Source organism: Triticum urartu, chromosome 7, assembly GCF_003073215.2.
Source record: "Triticum urartu cultivar G1812 chromosome 7, Tu2.1, whole genome shotgun sequence".
Classification (NCBI taxonomy): Eukaryota; Viridiplantae; Streptophyta; class Magnoliopsida; order Poales; family Poaceae; genus Triticum; species Triticum urartu.
The window spans coordinates 30,745,509-30,758,007 of NC_053028.1; the positions used below are offsets into that span (position 1 = coordinate 30,745,509).

General features: G+C 38.9%; 1 long non-coding RNA gene across 1 annotated transcript; it reads right to left on the minus strand.

Annotated features, from left to right (window-relative positions):
* Positions 1–7,062: 7,062 nt before the first annotated feature.
* Positions 7,063–9,723, minus strand: LOC125521683. Its single transcript, XR_007289396.1, has 3 exons — positions 9,595–9,723; positions 9,419–9,516; positions 7,063–7,360 (listed from the first exon to the last, which is right to left on the minus strand). It is a non-coding gene; the product is annotated as an uncharacterized LOC125521683 (long non-coding RNA).
* Between the last annotated feature and the right edge of the window lie 2,776 nt (positions 9,724–12,499).

Genomic DNA, 12,499 nt, shown 5'->3' on the forward strand with positions numbered 1-12,499 from the left:
TTTAAGAATCGTGACTAACCGATGTGGCGCGTATGTTATAGGTGGGTGGGATGATGATCCCGCGGCAGAAGATGGAATCAAATGGTCAAAAATTTCGACTGTGTCAAGTGTCATACAAAATTAGTTCAGTTTTTCTATGAAAAACACTCTAATTAGTCTGAGAGACTAAATGCTTCAGTTTTTAACAATAGGGGGTAAATGACCATTTGTAAACATTTGATATAGTTGAAGTTGTGAGCACACCAAAGGACGTAATTTTTTTTCAAGAAAACTACACTTCAATCTTTTTATCATTTGGCATAAAGCCAAAGGCGACTGCCAGATTTGTTCCTTTAAAAACTTTACTTGTTTGATCATCTAATCAGCTTTGCATCTGCCCGAGAGATCCAGCGCTTGGTATGACAAGATACAATACAACTTTGTTTAATTGGCAACGCATGCATCTCACTTTCCTTCTTTATGTTTCCTTCTACTTTCTTTCTCTCTCCTTCTATTTTTTCCCTCTTTTCTCTTTATTATTTCCTTCTTTTTTCTTCCTCTCTCATTTATTCTTTCCTTCTATATTTCCCACGCATGCATCCCACTTTCCGTATTTATTTCTCCTTCTATTTTCTTTCCCTTTCCTTCTATTTTCTTCCTCTTTCCTCCAATTTCCTTTTGTATTCTGTCACACCCGAAATCCCTAATTCCTTCTTTATTCTTTCTCTTTCCTTCCTTATTACGGGATGATTTATTTCCTTATTAATTCCCGAGATGCCTTCTTAATACCTAAAAAAATCCAAGGCGTATATAAATTAGAAAGATTGGATTTAAGCGAGCAATGTGGGACTATTTAATAGGATTATCAACGTTCTATTATCACACAACGTGAGCTATATGAGTTGGTCGTGACATTTGTTGTTGTACATGAGGTTTGAGAGTTCAAATCGCGCTGCAGACACTAATTTTTTGCACTGGGCCGCCTTGCTGGGCCGGTACAATTTGGCATGTCCCAATAAAAGCACCTGCGCGTGGAAAATCATTCATAACTTGTAGACTGCCCGTGCGTTGCCACGGGCTTTGTAAAATTTGTACTATTGTATGTCAACTTTAACATAGATTGAAAAGATAGCCAATAACAAAAAATAATAATTAAACTTCACTTCACTTGCAATATATTTTGACAAAAAATAGAAACATTGAACTCTTTATTTTGCACTTCATTACAAATGATAATAACACTTGAATGGCTTTATTATTTATGCTTAAGATTCAATCATCTCACATGTGTAGGTTATTATCCATTAGAGAGAAGGAGAGGGAGAGAGGGGGGGGGAGAGGTTCTGACAGCACATCAGCCCACTTTCAACTCTCATCGCGAGGCAATATAAAATGTCCGGGAATAATACAGCTCTCTGAAATACTGCAAGGCAGCCCCAAGATATTGAGGTTCTAAATTGCTAAGATTTGAGCCAGTCCAGCTAACGTGGACTACTTCATTAATACCTACCATCATTCCAGATAACCTGCAAAACAAGAGGCAAAAGACAGTAAATATTGTACAAGTAAAAATTTCAGTTGAATTGAAAGGCTCAGATTAAAAACAAACACATATATGGAGGGTTATTTCATACTGCTATTTTATTCAACACCAATAACCTCCTTGTCAGCATCATAATATATCATCCAAAATCATATTACCAATTTTGGGGCAACTTTATACTACTTACGAATATAAAGAATAATATTAGTTAAAAAAACCTTGGATTGTAATAGATGTGAAAAATACTACTATGTTTCAAGGAATCATATGGTGTGAGTATCGTCTGAAAGCTTTTAGGAGAAATAAGGATAGAGAGTTGTTTTGTTCAAGGAAACAGAATGGCTCTCCTTACATCATCACCATTCATCATTGTTACATGTATAAATCGGGATAACACACAATTAATAAGAGGAATAAGGATAGAAACTTGTTAACTTCAACACACTGTTCATTTGCTTATACTTGAAGAAATAAGACAACATTGCTTATACTTGAAGAAATAAGACAACATCCCTTGTGACAAATTTACTTTTATTGACAAACGAATTCCCTCCATTTGTTAAAAAGACGCCTATTTGGTTCACCTGGAAGGCAAAGGAGAATTTCATAACATGTACTATGGTACCTTGCTAGAAAGGAAAAAGATAACTGGTATACTTGCCTCAAAATCAGAATATGATAGAATTACATAGAGCTATTTGTCCGTTTCAAAGATACAACTTTTGTAAGGAACTGTGTCAACGAATTCCCACAGAAAATATAGCATCTGATTCCAAGAAATGTAATAGCACACTAAATCATATTTATGAATGCGTAGGAATCTGTACTCTTTAGAAGAAATGGATAGAGCAAATGATCATGGTCCAATGCAGGTTCTGCAGGTTCTATTGTACACATTTTTTATAGAAAATTTATCAGAAACACAAGAACAAAATATGTTTGAGTAGGTAACAAAATTTGTTTTACTCCCTCCGTTCCCAAATATATTACTTTTTAGAGATTTCAAATGGACTACCACATACAGATGTATATAGACATATTTTAGAGTGTAGATTCACTCATTTTGCTCCGTGTGTAGTCACTTGTTGAAATCTCTAGAAAGACAAATATTTAGGAACGGAGGGAGTAGAAGATAATGACTTCCTAATATTGAAGCACATAACTGAAGTCTACTGATTAGTGGGATATGAATCGGAGGTACAAGACAAGAATGAAGTAATAGGTTTTATTTCTGTTACTCACAAACTACATGTACAACATTGAGAAGCTCCGTGTGAATCAAGCTTACAACAGTGAGCATTAAAAAACATACTCTCTTCTTGCTAGCCGGTGTTGAGAACACCTTTGCGGCAATTAGTATTGAAATGTTCTCCTTGATAGGTTCATGAAGAATGCCAGAAATGAGAATCTCATCCAGTATTTAGACCTGAAAATTTCACCATTGGTACTCATGAGAATTTCTCAGTACTAAAAAGAAGGGTATAGCTCTCGCAAGAAATTTCATATAACTCGATTGCTGGTTCTTCGGTGTCAAAATTTCAGCATATATGTGAATATTAAATCGACCTCACATACCTAAAGAAATTAGGGAAAACACTAAGGTTGCAGTGTGGCTCCCGTGTCCTTGACAGTTTTGGCGTTCCCACCGCGTCCACGCCAGTTGTGGCGCGACGCCCACATCCTTGGTGGCGGCCACGGTGCCCACATCCACCTGCATCCACGTTTGGGCTGTACTAGAGTATGCGGCGGCACTGGAGCAGCCACACACTTGTATCCGTCACTACTGCATGTCATTGCAGATTAGAGATATACAATTTAGGATCCAGAGACGGAAGAAGATACCTGGGCCGCTGGCACTGACCCAAAAATACCTAGGAGCAAACCCCAGCAGCAGGCCCTCTCATCCTCTTCAAGGCTGTCTACCGCCTCACGCTACTCCTTTTCTCACTTATCTCCACCGGCACTCACCTCCCGCTGGTGCCATCGGTTATGCCCTTCATCTGACAACAAAAATAATTTGTTGTCAATATATATTGCCAATTAGGCATGAACAATCATTAGAAACTCAAAATTCAATTACTATAAAAGAACAAGCTCGATATCAGATTACTTGGTCTTTCGTAGAGAAAAAAAATACTAAACCAAGCTTCATTATAAGGTTAAGATTTATTTTAGGGTAGAGAGACTTTAGATGGTTTCTATTTCCCTAAATTCTAAGCCCAATGTGCCTCAATGTCCCTGTTTCTTACCTCCTCACTCACCGACCAGATCAAGAAGAAGCACTCAGATCATGTTTCAAGTATTTCAAATTTAAAGGGCAAAAAAAGTTAACAACAAAATAATCTCGAATAACAATGTCACCGCCAATACCAAAATTAAGAAGTACGCTAGATGGTCTATCCGAATTTGTGAGATTTTGATATATCTGTAAGTTATTCAGAGATAATTTTGTAATTAACAGAATAAGATAAATTATGCTACAACACATTGCATGTGGAACTTAAGCAGTACCTCTTAAAATTATCTTAAAGAAAATTCGACTCTGGTGAGTATAGATACTCGGCATATACTGCTCCGAAATCTAAATGGACTATTTTTTGTAATGAAGAGATATATTTTACTGCAACACAAGGATGAATGATATTTTCTGACCTTCAGTCCATGTTTCGTGGACAACATTTTCTACATTAGACAAGCACAAACTGAAAATCTAGAGCTAAGATGTACATGTAATAGTTAGTTTACACTCTTTCATACCAAAGTATATGATTTGATCACTTCCAAGTTCGAACATTACCTTGTCTAGTTCATCAGATAGAAAAACATTACCTTGTCTAAGACCTCACTTCTGATAACGTTTAGGTGCAGACCTTTGCTCATATACACTTTCTGAAGTAGGATTTGGATCTGGAAGGTTATCACATAGAAGTTCAATTCAATTAGAAAATATTGATAATACCACAAGGAATAGGCAGGAACCATTAAAAAATATGTGACTGCATCCTAGCTCGTGCTTCTCCAAATTAAACCATGTGACTCACCTGAAAAACTTCTAGATTGCGACCAATGCCACAATTTATGTCGTCATCTACTAAAAACTATGTGCAAGCTCATGTCCTTCTCCATGATTAAATTTTATTAGTTTACCAATGCTAAATTATGTATAAAAACCAAGCTTTTTTTAAAGGCAAAGAAGTATAGAACAACATGCAGCCTGATCTTCTCAAAACACGCACTAAGTAAAATAGCAATAATAGGGGTGGAGGTGGGAAGGCCATGGAAATAAAAGGTAGATTGGATCGAACCTGCTCTAAACAGGTCATCAGAGTCAGTCCTGCTGCGTGAGGCGGTGAAGCTCGACAGCAGATGGCCATCATGACCCTGAAGGTGCACAGCGCCTCCACAGGACACACACGCTCAACTCACTACATATTACTATGTATATTATACAAGGTCAAGGCTGATTCGAGTAAGGTTGTTACCTAGTAGTATGACAATTATAACCACTTGCAAACTCTACAAGCGAGAGACAGTGTTACTTGCAGGAGCCCAAGTGTGAGACTTTTTCAGGTAACTCCATGTATATGTGTGCAGTAATTTGCACAAGAACGTAACATCACTCTATATGCAATATGATTTCAGAGTGAAACATATGATTATTTGCTATTGGACCAACCAAGTGTGGTTTCAACTCCACATGAGAAATACCATGTAGGAACTGAAACATACATCCGGGCATACAAAACCAAAAAGTCAAGCAAGAATTTGATAGGGCATCTAAGGCACGATAACATTCAGTCACGTTGGTATGTAGTGTTGGTAGAGCGAAATGTGTCAATGCCATGATAACATCCACATGTCCACCATCATGACTCCCCGGCTCCTCCTGTCAACCACGCGCCTCTGCCAGCAGCAGCACCGGCAAGAATACCCTGTGTGGTCATTAGAAATCTGTGGGGTCTCCCTTAACCTATTCAGCAAGCTACCATCGACCTTATTGAAGTCCATAAGACAAAGAGACGAACATCTTGTTCTGCTGAAAAGCAACAATATGCTGGAAGACGGCCGCAACCGTCATGTGCTGGAAAACTCCCAGTTCTAACTTCTAACAATTCTAACCTCATTCTCCATGCATAACCAACCTTCATGTACTATATGTAGTGGTTATCTATGCTAATCATTTTTTTTGGATTCAGAAAACTCCACATTGTAAAACAATTCTGGACACCTTAATGCAGGAGTTCAGTTTATAAAACTGGAAGAAATTCTTGAAATTTTCAAAAAAAATTACATTCGAAAGAGTACAGAACCACTCAAAACTCTGTTTTTTGACACACAAAAATTCTGGTAGCTCGCCACTGTAAATTGCGTGTGTGATTGAAAAACTGTATTTTATGGTATTATATATAGTAAGAGTCGTCGAAACCATCAAAGGAACAGAGGAAACAATATCAGAAATGAATACAAAAAGAAATCTGATCTATATCACACTCCACTATAAAACAACAGTGCATCATTTAATGATGATATACTAATGAAGTATTTTCACAAAGCATACCTCTAGAGCAACTGGTGAAATTCCAATAGCACAAGCAACTCCATAGATGATATATACTGGCACTCGCATCATTTGACATTATGTGTAGTCAGTATGAGTGTATGAAAGTACAAAAGAACAAGCTACAACATTTTAGACCAGAGATTACATCAATTTTCAGTTAGCATGGCAATATGGCAAATGCCTAGCAATCTATGATTGTTATTTTCCAGCACAAGATTATAAACAACTTGAAAAAAAGCTTACGCTATATCAAGTGCTAGGAGTGTCAATATAAGAGCTCTCTTTCCCTACGTACATCTAGTGAGATAATTCTTTGATAGGCTAAATAAGTAGCTCCCCATCCATGTACTACACAACTATCAACTGCCACAAACTGGAAAAAAGGAGCCACCTAAGAATGATGAGGTAGCACCTCAGGAAATTACAAGGGGTGACTTAATTAAGATCCATAAGGTAAGCCACAAGCCTTGATGTAGAATCTGAACAATAGTGAGCAAATAATGAGTCAAAAACATACTCACGGTAAGGTGAAACAGTAAAAGCAAATACAACATGAGAGTTGTAGTTACTAAACAAGGATCAGAGGAAATAGAAAAAAGGTGTTCTTTTTATCAACACCGAAGAACCAAAAAACTTTGTGACTATATTTGTCATCCTGAGTGAGCTTAAAATAGGTATTGTGATAAACGCAAGGTTTTGGTTTATGAAATAAGTATGGATGGAGAAGGAGATTGTTGGAGAGAGCTTCAAGTACAGCCAGAAATGCACGCATCCAGAGAGTGGTTTTCTGCATATGTAGATTGAGCAGCTAAATGAAAAGGCCTCGCAAACTATCAAGAGTCCAGAACATGGATCTGGGGTCAAGCCATTTGAGTACGACATTTTGGAGTTCAGAACTGAAATATGGGGATTCAGATTTACTCAGGGTAGGAGGGTATGTGTGGGCTGTGCTATATCGACGTACACCAGATGATGAAAAATCATATGTCTGGACAAAAATGCACTATAATGTCATCTTAGAATCAATATGGATTCTACCATAGAATTTAATAAACATGGTCACCAGAAAACTGAACTTTACCTTGCCGGAAGAAAGAGAGACTCGAGGGAACTCAGCAGTCAATGAGCTGCAGGTCATCTTCTCCACAGGGAAGAGAGGAAGGAGTGCTGCTCGCCGACCTCTCATAATCCTTGCCAACCATCTCACTGTCGCCATCATCCACCAGCATACCACGCCGATTGCGGCACCTCATGTTGTCATGCACGCAGCGGCAGACCTAGCACCATAGATCAAAGAGTATTATATAAAACTGTAGCAATTGATATCTAAACCATTATTTTTCAATCACACACACATATACCCAAATGGAATCTATAACAAACTTACAAAATATAGCTGACACCACTAATGTAGTAGGCTAATCAATGCCACAATAAACAAAACCAATCAACCAGGTACTCAAGTAGCATTATTTACAACAGTAGTCACTTCAGATTCAAAAGGTGTAGACGGAATGGACAAGCTTAATATCTAGTCTTTCTTGTAGTCTAACCTCACCCGACATTGATGCTAGATAGATGGAATTGCACATATTTAGAATTGGTTCTCCTAGTATCGAAAATCTCCACATGCATCAACTAATTAATCAGTGGCAAAAGGGAACTTTCGATGGAAGAGAAAGAAATAAAAACCCTGCAGAAAATTGACTGTTGGCAGCAGTGGACGGGAACGACCAACAATAAAATAGCAGAAGCTTGTGTAGTTAACCTGTGTACCATGACCTGGCTCATCATAATACCATGACCTAGCTAGTTAATTGTCCGTCGCCGATGCTCCCAAATCCTCACGATACACACAAGGAACATCAGGCCATATGCACTCCTCACGATACCTTGGTCTCTTGACCTTTGAGTTCATAAAAGGAAGGTAGTCTGACAAGCAACTTCATCAGATCAGGTTCAGCCTTTCAGGTACCTAATAAGAAATAAAAACAGATTCGTTAGGTGGCAACTTGAATACCAACGATGACTGGATCGGCACCATGGCGCATGCAGCCGCCTCTCTTCGCCAAAAAGCAAATCCCCGCCGAGAAGGCCGAGCCCTGCGGAGCGGGCCGTGAGGAGTGACGAGAAGGGGAGAGATCGAAGGACCGGAGGTAGTGGTGGTTTCCACAGGCGACCTTGTCCTCGGTGGCAGTGGTGGCTACCCTGTAGTCGGCTCGGATCATAGACGGGGGTGGTTGGAGACGGCGGGCCGATGCGCTCAACGGCGAGATCCGGTAGGCAGCGTGTGGTGGAGGGAGGGGAAGGAGGCGGCCGCGCCACGGATGAACGCTCTATTCCTGAATCGTGAAACTTGTAGTAATAAATGAGATAAGAGTACTTGATCATCAATTCTAAAGCTGCCGTCTTGCTCACAACCTTGGATTTCTTGGTGAACTCTATACATCCACTACAAGACAGTGTCTAGTTTCAGTTATCTGAACATGAGTACTAAATTGATTCAGGCAAGATACGATTGTCAAGAAAAAAAGATAGTAAAGATTGTGCTAAGTTTCTCTCACAGCAGCATGAGGTTCTTAACTGTGCACTTTGCCTGAAGCTGAAACAAAGTTGCAAGATAGGAGTACATTTTTTCCTAATCCTGGATATTGATAAACACTGCATGAGATAATCCTGAATATTACAACTTGTAATGATCAATGAGACAAGAGTACTTGATCCTTAATTTTTAACCTATCATCTTGATCATAACCTTGGATTTCTCAGTGAACTCTATACATCTATCATTTTATATTACCAACAAACACCTAATCCTGACAATTACTGTAGAAAATAATATACAGTAAATGGTAACTGTACGAACACCTAATTCTGAAAGATACAACTTGTAATGATGAATGAGATAAGAGTACTCAATCCTTGTATTGGTCAAAACCATAGATTTCTCAGTGAACTTCATTTGTCTGTCGGTATAGTATGTATTTCCAACAAAGACTACACACAACAGCGTCTAATTCAGTTATCTGAATAATGTCTACTGATCTCATTCAGGCAAGCAACAACCAAAAAAGTTGTGACAACTAAATTCAATCTACAACTTTACAACAAAAGGTTCAAACATTTGTTCAAGGAAATGAATGCAACCTCGGAGTTTAGCAAGAAACGAAATATAACATCACACACTGTGATTCTTTAACATGGTTCTCCTCTCAGTACACGTATATATCAATCAAAAAGGTATTTTGATTGATTCATGTGCCTGCTAACATGCAGACTGCTTGCCTATAGAGACAAGATGGGGGTGAGAGAGGAGGGAGAGGGATATGGCTTACCACCTACAGCGGGGATGAGGAAGAACCTGCAACAGCAGCAGCTTCTCTTTGGCCGGGCCCCTTCACGCATGCAGAGCAGATCGGAGGGAGCAAACTGACTGCATATATAGACCACACACACGAATCAGATGTGGAGATGAAGAAGGCCAGAAGAAGAGAAGGGATTCATGGCATACCCTTGCGGAAGTTGCCGCTCTTGCTCTCGGAGGAGAGGAAGATACTGCGGATCCTGAGCTCGGTCACCATGGCCGCCCGCGGGCTAGGGTTTCGGGCGTGAGCAGGGAGGGATGGATGGGCGTGGAGGTGAAAGGAGGAGGGCGCGGTGGTGGCGGCGGTGGTGGGAGGAGGAGGACTCCTCTGCCGCTGCGTGGTCGTGGTGGCGCCGATGCGGGAACGCCGGTGCGGGAACACCGGTGTGGATCTGGTCATGGCCGGCGGCTGGGATGTAGGCGGTCGGCGCGGTGAAGTAGGTGGTCGGCATCTAGTGGAGGGAGGCGACCGGCTATGAGGGGCGAGAGGTGGCCGGCGATGGGGAAGGGAGGCAGCCAACGCACCGGCGGCGGCGGATGCTCGTGCAGGAGGGAGGGTGAGATGCGTGAATCGGGTAGGGATCGTGGAGAGGCGTGCAGGGATGGTTTTCTCTGCACTGTAAAACCAATGGGAGGGAGACAAATAAAAACCGGCGAAAAAAACCGACGACAAAAAACCCTACGAAAATAGGAGGTGGGAGCGGGGGAATTGGAGATGGGAGGGAGGACGAAAATAAGCCAGGAGAGGTGGGACGAAAATTAAACCCGGAATGCGACCTACCAACTGAGACATTAAGAGTAGAGAAAAGTTAGTACCACCTCGGATAACAATAAATCTCCAAAAAAAAATGGGTGAACGGATGAAAAATTTGGCGTACAATACAACTTTGTTTAATTGGCAACGCATGCACCCACTTTCCTTCTTTATGTTTCCTTCTACTTTCTTTCTTTCTCCTTCTATTTTTTCCCTCTTTCCTCTTTATTATTTCCTTCTCCTTCTATTTTTTCCCTCTTTCCTCTTTATTATTTCCTTCTTTTTTCTTCCTCTCTCATTTATTCTTTCCTTCTATATTTCCCACGCATGCATCCCACTTTCCGTATTTATTTCTCCTTCTATTTTCTTTCCCTTTCCTTCTATTTTCCTTCCTCTTTCCTCCAATTTCCTTTTGTATTCTGTCACACCCGAAATCCCTAATTCCTTCTTTATTCTTTCTCTTTCCTTCGTTATTACGGGATGATTTATTTCCTTATTAATTCCCGAGATGCCTTCTTTTACCTAGAAAAATCCAAGGCGTATATAAATTAAAAAGATTGGATTTAAGCGAGCAATGTGGGACTATTTAATAGGATTATCAATGTTCCATTATGACACAAAGTGAGCTATATGAGTTGGTCGTGAAATTTGTTGTTGTACATGAGGTTGAGAGTTCAAATCGCGCTGCAGACACTAATTTTTTGCACTAGGCCACCTTGCTGGGCCGGTACAATTTGGCCTGTCCCAATAAAAGCACCTGCGCGTGGAAAATCATTCATAAAAAGTTAGTACCACCTCGGATAACAATAAATCTCCAAAAAATAAATAATAATATGGGTGAACGGCTTGCTTTATTAGTAGGTATAGACTTACAACAAAATACTTATTGTTGCTATTTTTTTCCAGTTTTTTTGTATTGTTTTCTGCATCATTTATTTTCTTTTGTTTTTTGCTTTATTTTTAATTATTTTTTGCTTTTAGTTTTAGAAAAATTATGAACTTTCTGTTAGTGCCATTAGTTTTTAAATTTGAAAACACTTTTTTTTCTTTGTTGCTTTATTTATTTTATTTTGTTCCTACTTACAACAAAATACTTATTATTGCTATTTTTTCCAGTTTTTTTGTTTTGTTTTCTGCATTATTTATTTTCTTTTGTTTTTTGCTTTATGTTTTTAATTCTTTTTGCTTTTAGTTTTAGAAAAATTATAAACTTTATGTTAGTGCCGTTAGTTTTCAAATTTGAAAACATTTTTTTTTGTTTTTTGTTTTCTTTGTTGCTTTATTTATTTTATTTTGTTTCTATTTACAAAAAAATACTTATTGTTGCTATTTTTATTTTTTTCAGTTTTTTTGTTTTCTACATTATTTATTTTCTTTTGTTTTTTGCTTTATTTTTTATTTCTTTTTTCTTTTAGGTCAGCAAAATTGTAAACTTTCTGTTAGTGCCATTAGTTTTAGAAAAATTATAAACTTTCTGTTAGTGCCATTAGTTTTCAAATTTGAATAGTTAAAATTTGAATTCTTTGAAATTTGTGTGAATCACAAGTTTGTGATTAACTTTATTAAAAAATGAACATAGATGCACCTATAGAGAAAATTTGACTTAAATTCATATTTTTCAAATGAACTCTGAAAAAGTTGGCATAGCATACTCGTGTGTTACAAAGTTGGCATGGTATCATCATAATAGTTGCGGCAGAAAGTCTTCACTTTTTCTTTGCTTGTGTCATTTGCTTATTGCGCCGTAACCATGATAATCTTCATCGTTTATCAGGATGCTTGTGTCAGCCTTGACATTGAAGGGAGGAATTTCATAAAACTTTTCATAATCTTCAGACATGTCTATCTTGGCCTCCACTCCCAGAATGTCCATTTTTCCTGAAAGAACTATGTGCCGCTTTGGCTCATCGTATGATGTATTCGCTTCCATATCTTTTCTTTTTCTCGGTTTGGTAGACATGTCCTTCACATAGATAACATGTGCCACATCATTGGCTAGGACGAATGGTTCGTCAGTGTACCCAAGATTTTTCAGATCCACTGTTGTCATTCCGTACTGTGGGTCTACCTGTACCCCACCTCCTGACAGATCCTTGTATGCACCGCGGTAGAGGATGCAGTCATTAGGGCATGCATGTATCTTCTCCACCTCCAATCCTAGAGGGCATACGACCTTCTTTGCTGAGTATGTACTGTCGGGCAATTCGCTATCCTTTGGAAGCTTCTTCTTCAATATTTTCAGTAGCTTCTCAAATCCTTTGTCAGGCACAGCATTCTCTGCCTTCCACTGCAGCAATT